Consider the following 12,177-nt stretch of genomic DNA (forward strand, 5'->3'; position numbering starts at 1 on the left):
CTTCCCCACACGCAAGTGGGTCTCCGACGTGCCTTCTGGCAAGCCTCTCCCGGATGCTCCCCGCCGTCTTCACTATCAAGCTTTCGGCCAAAATACCGCGGGCCTTGTTCCCTCCGGTACACGGTGGTGGCCACACCACAAACACGGTTGGTGTGATCTCGCAAGACTTAAGCCCCTCCAATGTACAACAATGGTGCTCACAAGCACCAGGTGGTAAAAGGTATGCAAACATCACTAAACACTAGGCCTAATCCTAGAGCAAGCGCATAAGCGGTGGTCTAATCAACCTAAGCACTTCGCAAAGCACCTACAGTAATCACCTAATGAAACACTAAGCACTATGCAAGTGGAGATCACTAAAATGGTCTATCAACACCCTTGGTATGTTTTCTCAGCTCCACACACCTCAAATGGCCGATTGGGGGGTCTATTTATAAGCCCCACTGAGAAAGTAGCCGTTGGGGACGAAATCTCGCTTTTCTGCTACTGGCCGGACTCTGACCAGCGTCCGATCAGCACTGACCAGACGCGTTCGGTCACAAAAATGGCTCTCTGGAACCTTACTGATGTTGACCGGACTCTGGCACTCAGCGTCCTGTGCAGCATCTAGTGCAGCATCCTGTGCATCAGAGCATCCGGTGCAGCGTCCTATGCAGCGTCCGGTCACTGCTGTTGACTCTACTGTTGCTTGATCGGAGCGTCCGGTGCAGCGTCCTATGCAGCGTCCGGTGCAGCGTCTTGTGCATCGAAGCGTCCTATGCAGTGTCGTGTGCCCTCTGTGAGCTCGTTTCTTCACGATCTTGCATTCGGCTTGGTTCCTATCTTCGTGCTTGGACTTTGCTTGATATCTTGGGTCTTCTCTTATGCTCCTAGGGTCTTGCTTATGGTGTTGATCATCGGATCATCATGTCGCCTTTGTCCAAGTCACGTCTTGCACCCTATTGAACTACAAAACAATCACTTGCAAATTCATTAGTCCAATTTGGTTGTGTTGGTCATCAAACACCAAAATTCAAAGTAAATAGGCCTAAGGTCTATTTTCCTTACAGAGAATCCCAAAGAGAGGCCTCATTAGTGAAATCAAGAGTAGCAAAGTGTGCGTCCACCCTTCTCATTAGGCTTGTCATGGTCATGTGAGAGTCCATGCTTATTACTCTTGGTGATCGCCATCACCTAGATGGCTTCATGGTGATTGGGAGCTTGGTGATCATCCGGAGAGCTTGTGGATGACCCAACTCAAGTAGTGAGCGGTTGTGGGTGATTCACCGTGACGGAGTGTCGAAGAATCAACCTGTTGAGAGCACTTGATCCTTGCGCAGATCAAGGGCGAGCTACACCCTTGCGTAGGTGCTCCAACAAGGACTAGTGGAGAGTGGCAACTCTCTGATACCTCAGCAAAATATCACCGCGTTCCTCCTTCTCTCTTTACTTTAAGCATTTACTTTGAGCAATTCAATTCTTGTCATTTACATTCCTAGAATTGCCATGCTAGAGTAGGATTGGAACTTAGGGTGCTAAACTTTTGTGCGTTAGATCAATAGAAATACTTTCTAGGTACAAGGGGTTAATTGGGCTAACCGTAGAGTTTAATTATTGCAAAGCAATTTAGAATTAGCCCAATTCACCCCCTCTTGGGCATCTTGATCCTTTCAAGCATGAGGATCGTTCGATGCCGCTGATTGATTCTGCACAAAGGAGAAGAGATTGCATGTGTGAGACAAGATAAATATATACCATACATGGACAAAACTTTCATACTCCACTAGGTTTGACCGTAAGCATGAACATACAAACTAAAACATTTATACTCACAGGAGTAGAATAGTGAGGAGGTGGAGGTGTAGGTGGAGCGAATAGCGAAGGTGGCAGAACTACACTCGTAGCGGCGCCAAGACTTTACATGTACTGAAGAATGTCCGCCATCCTTCATTGCTCGTCCTCCCGCTCGGCCTCCACCCTCTCCATCTTTGCCTACATCTGCTCCTGTATCCTCCTCTCTTGTTCCAGTTGGGCCTACAATATATTCACCCCAATGTTACAATAATGCAAAGGAAAGGTATGAAAAAACCTATGAACGACGAATAAACCAGGAATAACCTTGAGTGCCTCCACTCGGTGGTGTGAAGTGTCCTGCTGAGGTCGTATGGCCAGGCTCGTGCTCGTGCTTCTTGCTCGAATTGAAGAAGCACCAATGGCCCTGCATGGGCCCCCCATTCGTGCCTCATAAGGGAGGTGCAAAATCAAATGTTGCATCAGATTGAAGAAGCCGAGTGGAAAGATCTTCTCCAACTTACAGAGCAACACAGGTGCTATTCTTTTCAAGTCAGCAATCACGGTTTGAGATAACTCCTTGGCATAAAGCTGGCGAAAGAAATAGCTCAACTCTGCCAGCACTAGCCAGACATGCTCATGGACATAGCCTTGAACCATCGCCGGAAGAAGCCGCTCAATCCATATGTGGTAGTCATGACTCTTTATCCCTAAGACTTGCATAGTAGATAAGTTCACTCCCCTCCTTAGATTAGCCGCATACCCATTAGGGAACATTAACGTCTAGATCCATTCTAGTACTTCCCTCCTTTGGGGCTTGCTCAAGACAAAATCGGCCTTAGGCCTTCTCCACGTCTTGCCGCGACTAGGAGGCTTCATATGTTGGTTTGGTCTATTGCATAACGTTGCTAGATCCACTCTAGCCTTAACGTTGTCCTTTGACTTGTCAGGAATATCCATGATTGTTGCCCAAAGTTCCTCGGCGACATTCTTTTCAGTGTGCATTACATCAATGTTGTGTGGAAGGAGAAGGTCATCAAAATAGGAGAGCCAAGTCAAGCCCGACTTATGAGTCCACATATGTTGCTCACCACATCTCATAAAACCACCTTCTGGATTGACCACGAGACCATCTATCTATTCACGAACCACAACACCAGTTATTATCGGTGGTGCAGGGTCTGTCACTACGACACCTTTCATAAAGTTCTTGATGTCTCGTCTAAATGCATGGTCAAGAGGGAGGAATTGCCGATGTTTGTTGAACGATGAATACTTGCCACCCTTCTACAACCAAATGAACCTTAGACCTTCCTTACATACTGGGCATGGGAACTTCCCATGAACACACCAGGCGCAGAATATCCCATACGCCAGGAAGTCATGCAGGGAGTAGTGGTACCAAACATGCATTTTGAAGTTTTTCGTTGTATCTCGGTCGTATGTCCATACCCCTTCCTCCCAAGCATGGACCAATTCATCAATCACAGGCTCCATGAACACACCCATATTATTCCCTAGGTGTCCAGGAATTATCAATGATAAGAATACGTTCTGTCATTGAAAGCATACGCCAGGGGGAGATTGAGGGGGATAACGAACACGGGCCAACATGTGTATGGGGCAGCCATCATTCCATAAGGATTGAACCCATCTGTTGCCAGCGCAACATGTACATTATGAGCCTCTTTAGCTTTCTCATGATGAATGCCATCAAAGTGGGTCCATGTTTCACCATCGGATGCATGTACCATCCTGTCAGGATTGTATCGTTTGCCATATCATCTGTTTTGTGGATTCCTCAGTCATGTATAGCTGTTGGATCCTCGGTATGAACGGAAGGTGCCGTAGGATTGTCACGGGAATGTCAAGCTGCCTCTTCTAGCCATCACCAGAATCTACCTCCAGGAACCTAGAGGATTTACACTTTAGACAGTACTTTGCTTCCACGTATTCTTTCCTAAATAGGACGCACCCCTTCGGGCAAGCATATATCTGCTCATACGGCATCTTAAGTGCATGAAGGAGTTTCTGTGACTCGTGCATGATCTTTGGCAGAAGGTGACCCTCCAGAAGAAGGCTACCAATAACTGTCATCATACCATCGAAGACGTCTCGACTCAGGCTATACTGGGACTTTAACGCCATTATGCGTCCAATGGCATCCAGTTAAGAAACCTTTGTCTGGCCGTGAAGGGGTTTCTGTGCCGCAGCAAACATGTCATAGAACGCCTTTACGGTTGCCTCTGGGTCCTCCTCCGTACGTCCTTCGGCGAACTGTGCCTCGTGATAGTCATTTAACATGTCTGCTACCCCAGCATCAGCATCATAATCCTCGATGCATGGTCTCACCACCTCCTCTCTCATATGATTGGCTTCACCATGGTAGACCCACCGGGTATAGTCTGTCATAAATCCATTCTTCCAAAGATGTTCCCCCATGACCTTCTTCGTTTGTCTTTTCCTATTTGCACATTTGCTATAGGGACAACAAATTTTACTCGCTCCTTTAGCAGCCACGCCAAATGCCCGTTCCAAGAAAGCATCAGTCTTGTCGATCCATTCATTGGTGACCTAACCCTGACTTGCGCGGCCCGTGTACATCCACTCGCGGTCCTCCATCCTCTAACATATATAGCGGCGAGTAATATAAACATCAATTGCATCTACACGACGTTCCTACTATCTAATAGGTGAGGATTGGTCCTAATCCCACCCGTAGATCCGTAGATGAGGTTTGTTTCCATGCTCTACTCCTATCTGAGACAAAATTTCGGCAGCACCGTCCCGCTGTTCTCCAAATACATGTCCTGCCAGGGAGAGTGTGTATCTAGAGAACAATAGGGAGATGATGCCGAAACTCTGTCTCGAATTGGAGCAGACCATGGAAACTAACCCCACCTATGCATCCGCGGGCTGTCCAAAAAATATGGACAATTCGAAACAGATATAGTTTTAGATATGAAAATATTTGCATATTTCCAACCGTATCTCTTTCGAACGGGAGACGCCTAACTGGGTTACGTGGTCTATGACCATGATACGGAAAGAAGGGTTATACCTAGGGTGACAGTGGAGTTAGGCTAGCAGTGCCATGGTGGGTCAGTGCAGTGGCAAGGCGACGCGGTGCAGGCAGACCCATAGCAGCGAGGAAGGCGATCGAGGTCACCGAGGTACTCCGGCTCCGCTCCGACTCTCTGTAAAAAAAGAAACATAAAACTGTCAATATAAAATTTCGACAGCACCTCCCCTACACGGTGAGGTTTCCAAAATCTACAAGAAAACCAACGACACGATGGCCGACATGCACATATATATGAACGGCACGATGGCCGACATGCACAAGATTATATCCAACCACATATATAACAATGTCACAACCACTACTATGACTCCTACGACTACCACCACTGCTACTCTACCACAACTACTAGTAATACTACGACTACGACGACGACGATGGTAGGGCATACCTAGTGGGCGTTGTAGGGCGGCGGTGGTGAAGGGGCCAGGGCGCCGGTGGACAAGGTGACGGCTAGGGAAGCGCCGGGGACGTGGCAACGGCGGCCAGGGCGCCCCCCTCCTCCTCCTTCCTCCTCCTTCTTCCTCCTTCTACTTCTCTTCCTCCTTCTTCCTCCTACTTCCTCCTCTCCTCCTCCTCTCTTTCTCCTCCTCCTCCGGCTGTGATTCTTCAGTTTACAAGCATCGTATGTGACAACTTGTGCGAAACCTTCTCAATTTTTATCACAGCCTCCACATATGATATCACGACATCTCGACAAGTTTCAAGATTTTCGATCTTCGTTTGCTTTTATAGAATTTAAAAACAACTCAACCACAAGTTTGTGGTCATGTTTCATGAACAAGATGTTCAAAATTGGTGGTCTGTTCCTGGATATGGCCTCACATTATACTAAATAACATGAATATCATTTTTCCATTCATTTTTTTTCATTATTCGAATGACTAGCAGTTATAATTTGAATTATCCAAGAAAATTCAATTAAATGAAATAAATTAAAGAAATATAGAAAAAGTCTGAGAAATGTGCCACATTGGAACATGGAGTACCAGGTATTGTATGAGGACTGCAGAAAAGTTTGGAGGTCAAAAGTGAAAAATATGGTTTGCCGAGGATCAAAAAATAACACTTGGCAAATCAGTGCTTTGCCGAGTGTCAGGAGAAGACACTCGGCAAAGGGTTAACGGCGGCTGCCAGCCATTAACGGCGGCGGCCCTTTGCCGAGTGTTCTGGTTTGCCGAGTTCCCAACACTCGGCAAACATGGTCTTTGCCGAGTGTTATTGTTTGCCGAGTGCTCGGCACTCGGCAAACTATCTCTTTGTCGAGTGCTAGTTGTTTGCCGAGTGCTTTCTCTCTGGCACTTGGCAAATAGCCTCTTTGTCGAGCGCCCGATAAAAAACACTCGACAAAGAAGCTGTCTCCGGTAGTGCATTTCTTTGTTAGGCAAATTTTGTTTGAGCTAAACTCTATGTTTACCTTTCGCAAATTTCTAGGTGTGCAGTTCTATATTAAGGTGTGAAAAACTAATAAGGCATGTTTAATTTGTTCATGGCCAAACACATTGCCACGCTGCAGTTTAGACATGCCACAGTAACTTAAGCTGTTGTTTGACACAATTACAACTTACCATACTTCTGGCTCACTTGTCATTGACCAATTTCTTTTCCAAACCATGACTAATGAGTGGCAAACACATTGTTATCTACAAAATTGACAGATTATATGTTTATAGGAAGTGTAACAATGTGTGGTCACCATTCAAACAAACATCACTCCAAACAACAAGCATTACTAAATAGCACTCATGCTGACTCATTAGGGCGCATTTAGCGTAGATCCTTTGCGGGTACTCTGTTGCCTAAGCCCCTAGAAAGCATCTTCGCCTCCGTACATGCGAAACGGCTCTAGCTCCTCTTCTAAAGTGGTAGAAGCGCTTCTCCTCTCTTAGGAAGCTCCTCCGGCTCCAATGCCGTAGCTGCCAGTCAAAATCTGGAACAAGAGTAACATCAAACATGCCCTTATATTAGTGTGTGTCGATGAAATATGGTCGGCAGTCTACCTAGGGGTATGCCCAAGGTAGTAGATTATCGGTAGACAGATGCACAAGCTACAAACAAGATGGTGACGCAAGGCAGACACAAGATTTTATCTAGGTTCGGCCGCCGTAAAGGCGTAATACCTATGTCCTGTGTCTGATTGTATTGTTGTATGTCAATAAGAGATGTTTTTTAGAGGGGTCCCCTTCCCGCCTTATATAGTCTGGGGCGGCAGGGTTATAGATCTGTAAACTAATCCTAGCCAGTTACAATTGCCATAAGTGGCCGGATAAGGATTCCTATTCTAATCGACAAGGATCTTGCTTGATCTCCAAATTCGCCTTGACTCCTTGCGCGGGATTCCGAATAGGTTGCCCGGGCCACGCGTCGTCTTCTAGTGGGCCTGACCCCCTGATCCGAGCTGGCCCAAGCCTAGCCATAAGGGTATAGGGGTTAATACCCCCACAGCTAGTCCCCGAGCACCATGTATTATGCTGCGACATGCTGTTCGATCTCCTTCGACTAATGCGATCCGTCTTCATGTCATTTCCAACTGATTGAAACATTGACCAATCGAATGTGCCAACATTCTAGTCAGAACAGAGAGCAGTAGACCACGATAAGAGCCGAAATTCCAATTGTCCAAAGAATGCATGGTGCTCTAAAGAAAAAAAAAGAAAAAGATTTCTTTCCTTATCAAGTGTGCCCACTTGTATTTCTGAAAAGAAATGTAAGTGACCCTTGGACAATAGTAATTCTGGCAATTAGTCAAAGCGTAGGGGTCGATAAAATAAGCACATTCACCGCAAGGTGAAGTGTGCCCACTTAGTCCCCGAGCCTGGTAGTAGGTGACGTAGACACGTGGTGCCAGGGTCTAAAAAGAATTTTCACTGAAGTTAAGAATCCAATTGTTGTACAAGCAATACGAGATGCACCGGTAGGTGCATCGTACCGATGTAGTCCCCGAGCTTGCTGGAAGGCGAAGTATAGGCCTTGTAGCAAGTTCTAAATAAATGCCTCTCGACTATATGTGAGTACAAATCACATGTAGCCGAGGAGAGTGGTCTCCGAGCAGTGGTCGGAACAGTCCCCGAGCATGGTAGTGGTCTGGAAAGTCCTCTAGCGTGGTAGTGGTCGGAGTAGTCCCCGAGCACGGTAGTTATCAGAGCAGTCCCTGAGCACGGTAGTGGTCGGGGTAGTCCCCAAGCACGGTAGTGGTCAGAGCAGTCCCCGAGCACGGTAGTGGTCAGAGCAGTCCCCGAGCATGGTAGTGGTCTGGACGGTCCCTGAGCACGAGAGGTGCGGCGAAGAACCAACTGCCACTTGTACTATTGTTTGGTGTATTTATTTATCTTCTTACTCTATCAAGTCCAATCTGACATGTCTGGTCAAAAAAGTAGACGTGTATAGCACGTCATACTGCCTTCTTGTCCTTTCAAGCAAACAGTTACGTGGCACCTGTAAGTAGGTGCGTCAGCGTGGGCTCTCTCACACTGGTAACGAAGAGGCGCATACACTGATAACGAAGAGGCGCATACATTGGCATAGATCTCGAGGTTGTGAAAACAACCATCTATGCCGCGTGCGCATGTCTCCCAAGAATCTCGGGCAGACAAAACGGCGAAACTCTCCGTTAAATATAGTATAGAATTGGTAAGTTACTTTTTACCGAACCCCATTACCATTCGCCGCCGCAGCCTTCTTCTTCCTCTCGCCAACCCTAATACCTCCGAAATCACCACCAAATCAATCCTCCATCGTTTCCTCATTCATCAGCAAAGCCGAATTCATGGCGAAAAGTGACGCCCAGAAGAAAGCAGGAGTCATGGCGAAGGAGTGGTGGAAGTCGAGAAGCAACGAGCAGACCATCGAAGACCTCGTCCTCATGGGAGTACTCCACAACAAGGAACTCACAGGATGGCGCATGCCAGAGGGCGAGGGGTACCCCGATCCACAACCAGGTGAGATTGTGGTTTTCGAAGACTTCTTCAAGCGGGGTTTTGGGGTTCCAGTGCACCCTTTCCTTTATGGGCTCTGTCTGTACTACGAGATTGGGATTTGCAATCTGCATCCCAACTCGATTCTCCTTGTCTCCACTTTCATTCATCTTTACGAAGCATATGGCAGCTTCTAGCCCCATTTTGACATCTTTCGTCATCTTTTCTGTCTGCGGAAGAAAGGAAGCGGTGGCTTGAAGATAGCCGAGGTGTGTACCTCAACCTCCATGATGGGATGAAGGCCTAGTACCTGCACTGCCCTTGGAACACGTCACTTGACGACTGGTACAAGAAGTGGTTCTACATCCGCGAAGAGCCAAACACGATCACACTATGCGACGTGGGGTTCATTCCAGAGAAGAGGACCAGCTAGTCAGAGAAGCCCGAGCACCTGGAATAGATTCTAGAACTACTTGGGATGATCCCATGGAAGAAACTGGACGGTCCGAGCGTGGTCGGGAACTTCATCAGCCGAAGGATCCAGCCCTACCAAAGGAGAGTACATCCCGGCTATGAGTACCAAGGTAGCGCAGACCCAACGAGGACGAGGCAGGAGGCGCTCGATAAGATCAAAGTCTAGGCCAGAATTGGAGAGCTATTTAACTTAGCTGATCCAAATTATGTCAGATTGAGCGCCATCAAGCACGCTTTCAAGCTCGCCCGACCTCCCCCAAAGGTAACCCATCTTGCCTTGTACCCGTAGTCTTATATTGTAATAGGAACTTACTGTGTTATCTCCTTTTTGTTTCCTAGATTAATGGTCGGGATAGAGCGACGGTGTTTGTGTCGCCACCCCCTGGTGTAGAATGGCCGCAAGTTGCTGACCCAACCGCCCAGACTAGCGTCAGTGTCGAAGACGTCGACTGGGCCGTGCTCGGAGTTAGAGAGGAAGTAGCGGCCATTGCTGCTGGTAAGTGATCGGCGGCCAGCAAGCGTCGTCAGGCGATCTTGACTTTGTCGGACGATGACACAGAGGATGCAGACATCTTTCGACTCATCCCTCGAAAGAGGAGGAGGCAACTGGAGTCGACGAGCAAGGTGGCTCCTCCATGCCGGTGGGACCCGTACCACCGACCACTGCAGCGTAGAGGACAAGCAGCGGAGGGGTTGAGCACCAAGCCCCAGCGTCGGTGCTGGATATAGAGGGAGACCAGGTGTCACCCGCACAACATGTGGAGCAAGCACGGCCGAAGAGGCGCGCCTTCGCCACATCATTCCGTGCTTCCAACATGTAAGTATTTGTAACCTTGATGTAAGCTTGCAATTTATATTGATTACGGTTGCCTTCTGAACTTATCACAGATATACTAGGTCGGCGTCCACCAAAAATCCGGACCAACTAGCCAGGAGTGGCGTGGCTCTACCAGCAATTTCGGAGAAGACTACCCAGCAGCCGGCCATGGAAAAAACCATAGGAGAAGGTCCGCCGGAGCCTCAGCACACAAGCAGCCGGACAACAGTCCTCGAGCAGGTGGTCGAGGGAAGAGTCGAGCCAAGCACAAGTGCTCCGAGCACCAAACCTGCGGAGGGCGACACCTCAGCACCAGGGCTAATGGGTTAGACCGAGGAGCAGCGGCCGGAGTCGAGAGCACAGAGCACGTTTGTCGATGCTGCAGCCCGTGCGAAGGCCATAGTGATCGCAGAAACTGCTAACTCCGGACCAGCACTGGTACCTGAAGAGGCCGAAGAGGATGAAGTAGAAGAGGTCCTGGGCTATCCAAAGGACAGGCGACAACATGTATATGTGTCGCGCTAGCGAAACGACCAATGGGTTGTTCATGAGGAAATCCCAGAGGTCGAAGAGACCAAGAAGGTTGAATGAGCGGCAAAACGACTGGTGACAGAGGTCCAGGTATGTTTTGCTTCATCACCTGACCTTGCTGTGTAGTCAAACTTTCTTACTTAGCTTTTTGCACATAGGACTTAATGAAAACCGCAAGGTACCGTAAGAAATGCTTCGACCAGATCGAGGGGATCACTGCAAGCAATAAAGAGCTGACGGCGGAAGTGGAACGCTTGCGTCACCAACTTGAAGCCGCCAATCGTGAGAGGACAGAACAAGAGTCCTAGAACCAGAACCTGGTCGTCCTGCTTAGTAACAAGGAGTAGGAAAGAACAAGTAAGTAGTCACTTTATCACAACGAGTGCATGACAAGTGTTGTTGCGTTGTTGGTAGTAACAGCTGTAGTGTAGGCTTAGAAGCCGAAGTGGTCCGTCTCTGAGAGGAGAACAATCATGCGGTCGTGGAGTGTGATTGCCTGAAGGAGGACAACAAAAAACTAGCGCATGACCAGTCACAGCTCTGGGACCACACGACCAAGATGAAAGAGGAACTGAAAAGTAAGTTTTCCAAGCCCCTTTGCTCACTTTTGTTGCCCGCTTTATCTTGTCGTGGTATGACGTTTTAATGGCTTGTGCAGTTTGCAGTTTTAAAAGTCAATGCCAAGAAGCATCTAGAAGCCGTGATGAAAGATGGTGACGGCTGGAAGGAGCGGTGCCAAGAGATCACCGAGGATCAGAACACATGGAAAGACCGATGCCAGGAGGTGGCAACGGGCATTTTGCCAGTCCTCAACCTTATCGACCCAGCGCTTATAGAGGACGTGCCAAGGACTCCGCAGCTCGGACTGGTCAATAGATGCCGAAAGGCATGGGGACGGTTTCAAGAGTTCGTGAAGGAGGCGGGTGAGTACACAGGTGCACATGTGCTAAGCATGGTACGTGCTCACTACCCCATGATCGATCTCAAACGCCTGGAGGCTAGATACCTGAAGGAGGTAGACCCAGACAAGGCTGAGGAGCTTCGGATGACCCAGCTGGACTTGTCGGCAAAAATAATTGGCGACATTAACCTGTGTGGAGGCGAGACAGCACCTGTACAGGATACGCCATCAACAAGTTAGCTGGAAACACCATTAGTTTTGAGCCAACCGGCGAAGCCTGCGGTCTCGACCAGCCAGGCATTGGTGGGGCCATCTTCTTCAGCTCGACCAGTACAAGAGTCCCCAGGACTCGAGCATGATGTTAGGCCCAGCGAGCAGCAGGTGCCGTGCAACCCGACCAGCCAATAGGATAGGCTATAGCTGTAGAAGAAGATGTAGTTGTGTTATTGTAAACTTAGACCTTTTCAGGCAAGCTTGTAATAACATAACTGTATATCAGCATAAGCTTGTTTGTTTTGTGGAAAACGTATTTAAGCTTGGATCTCGTGTTGGTGTAACTAAGTGAGAACATGTTAGCGTTCTGTTTAGTTGTACCAGTTTAGTTGACACGTCATCCTAACGGGTTTGTATGGCCCTAGTTCGTCCTGTGGTCAGAGTGTGATGTGCGTAGCCTGTGCACACGTAGACG

General features: G+C 48.3%; 1 pseudogene; it reads right to left on the reverse strand.

Annotated features, from left to right (window-relative positions):
• Nucleotides 1-247: 247 nt before the first annotated feature.
• On the reverse strand, nucleotides 248-4,392 carry LOC136479540 (uncharacterized; annotated as a pseudogene).
• Between the last annotated feature and the right edge of the window lie 7,785 nt (nucleotides 4,393-12,177).

This window comes from Miscanthus floridulus, chromosome 9, assembly GCF_019320115.1.
Source record: "Miscanthus floridulus cultivar M001 chromosome 9, ASM1932011v1, whole genome shotgun sequence".
Classification (NCBI taxonomy): Eukaryota; Viridiplantae; Streptophyta; class Magnoliopsida; order Poales; family Poaceae; genus Miscanthus; species Miscanthus floridulus.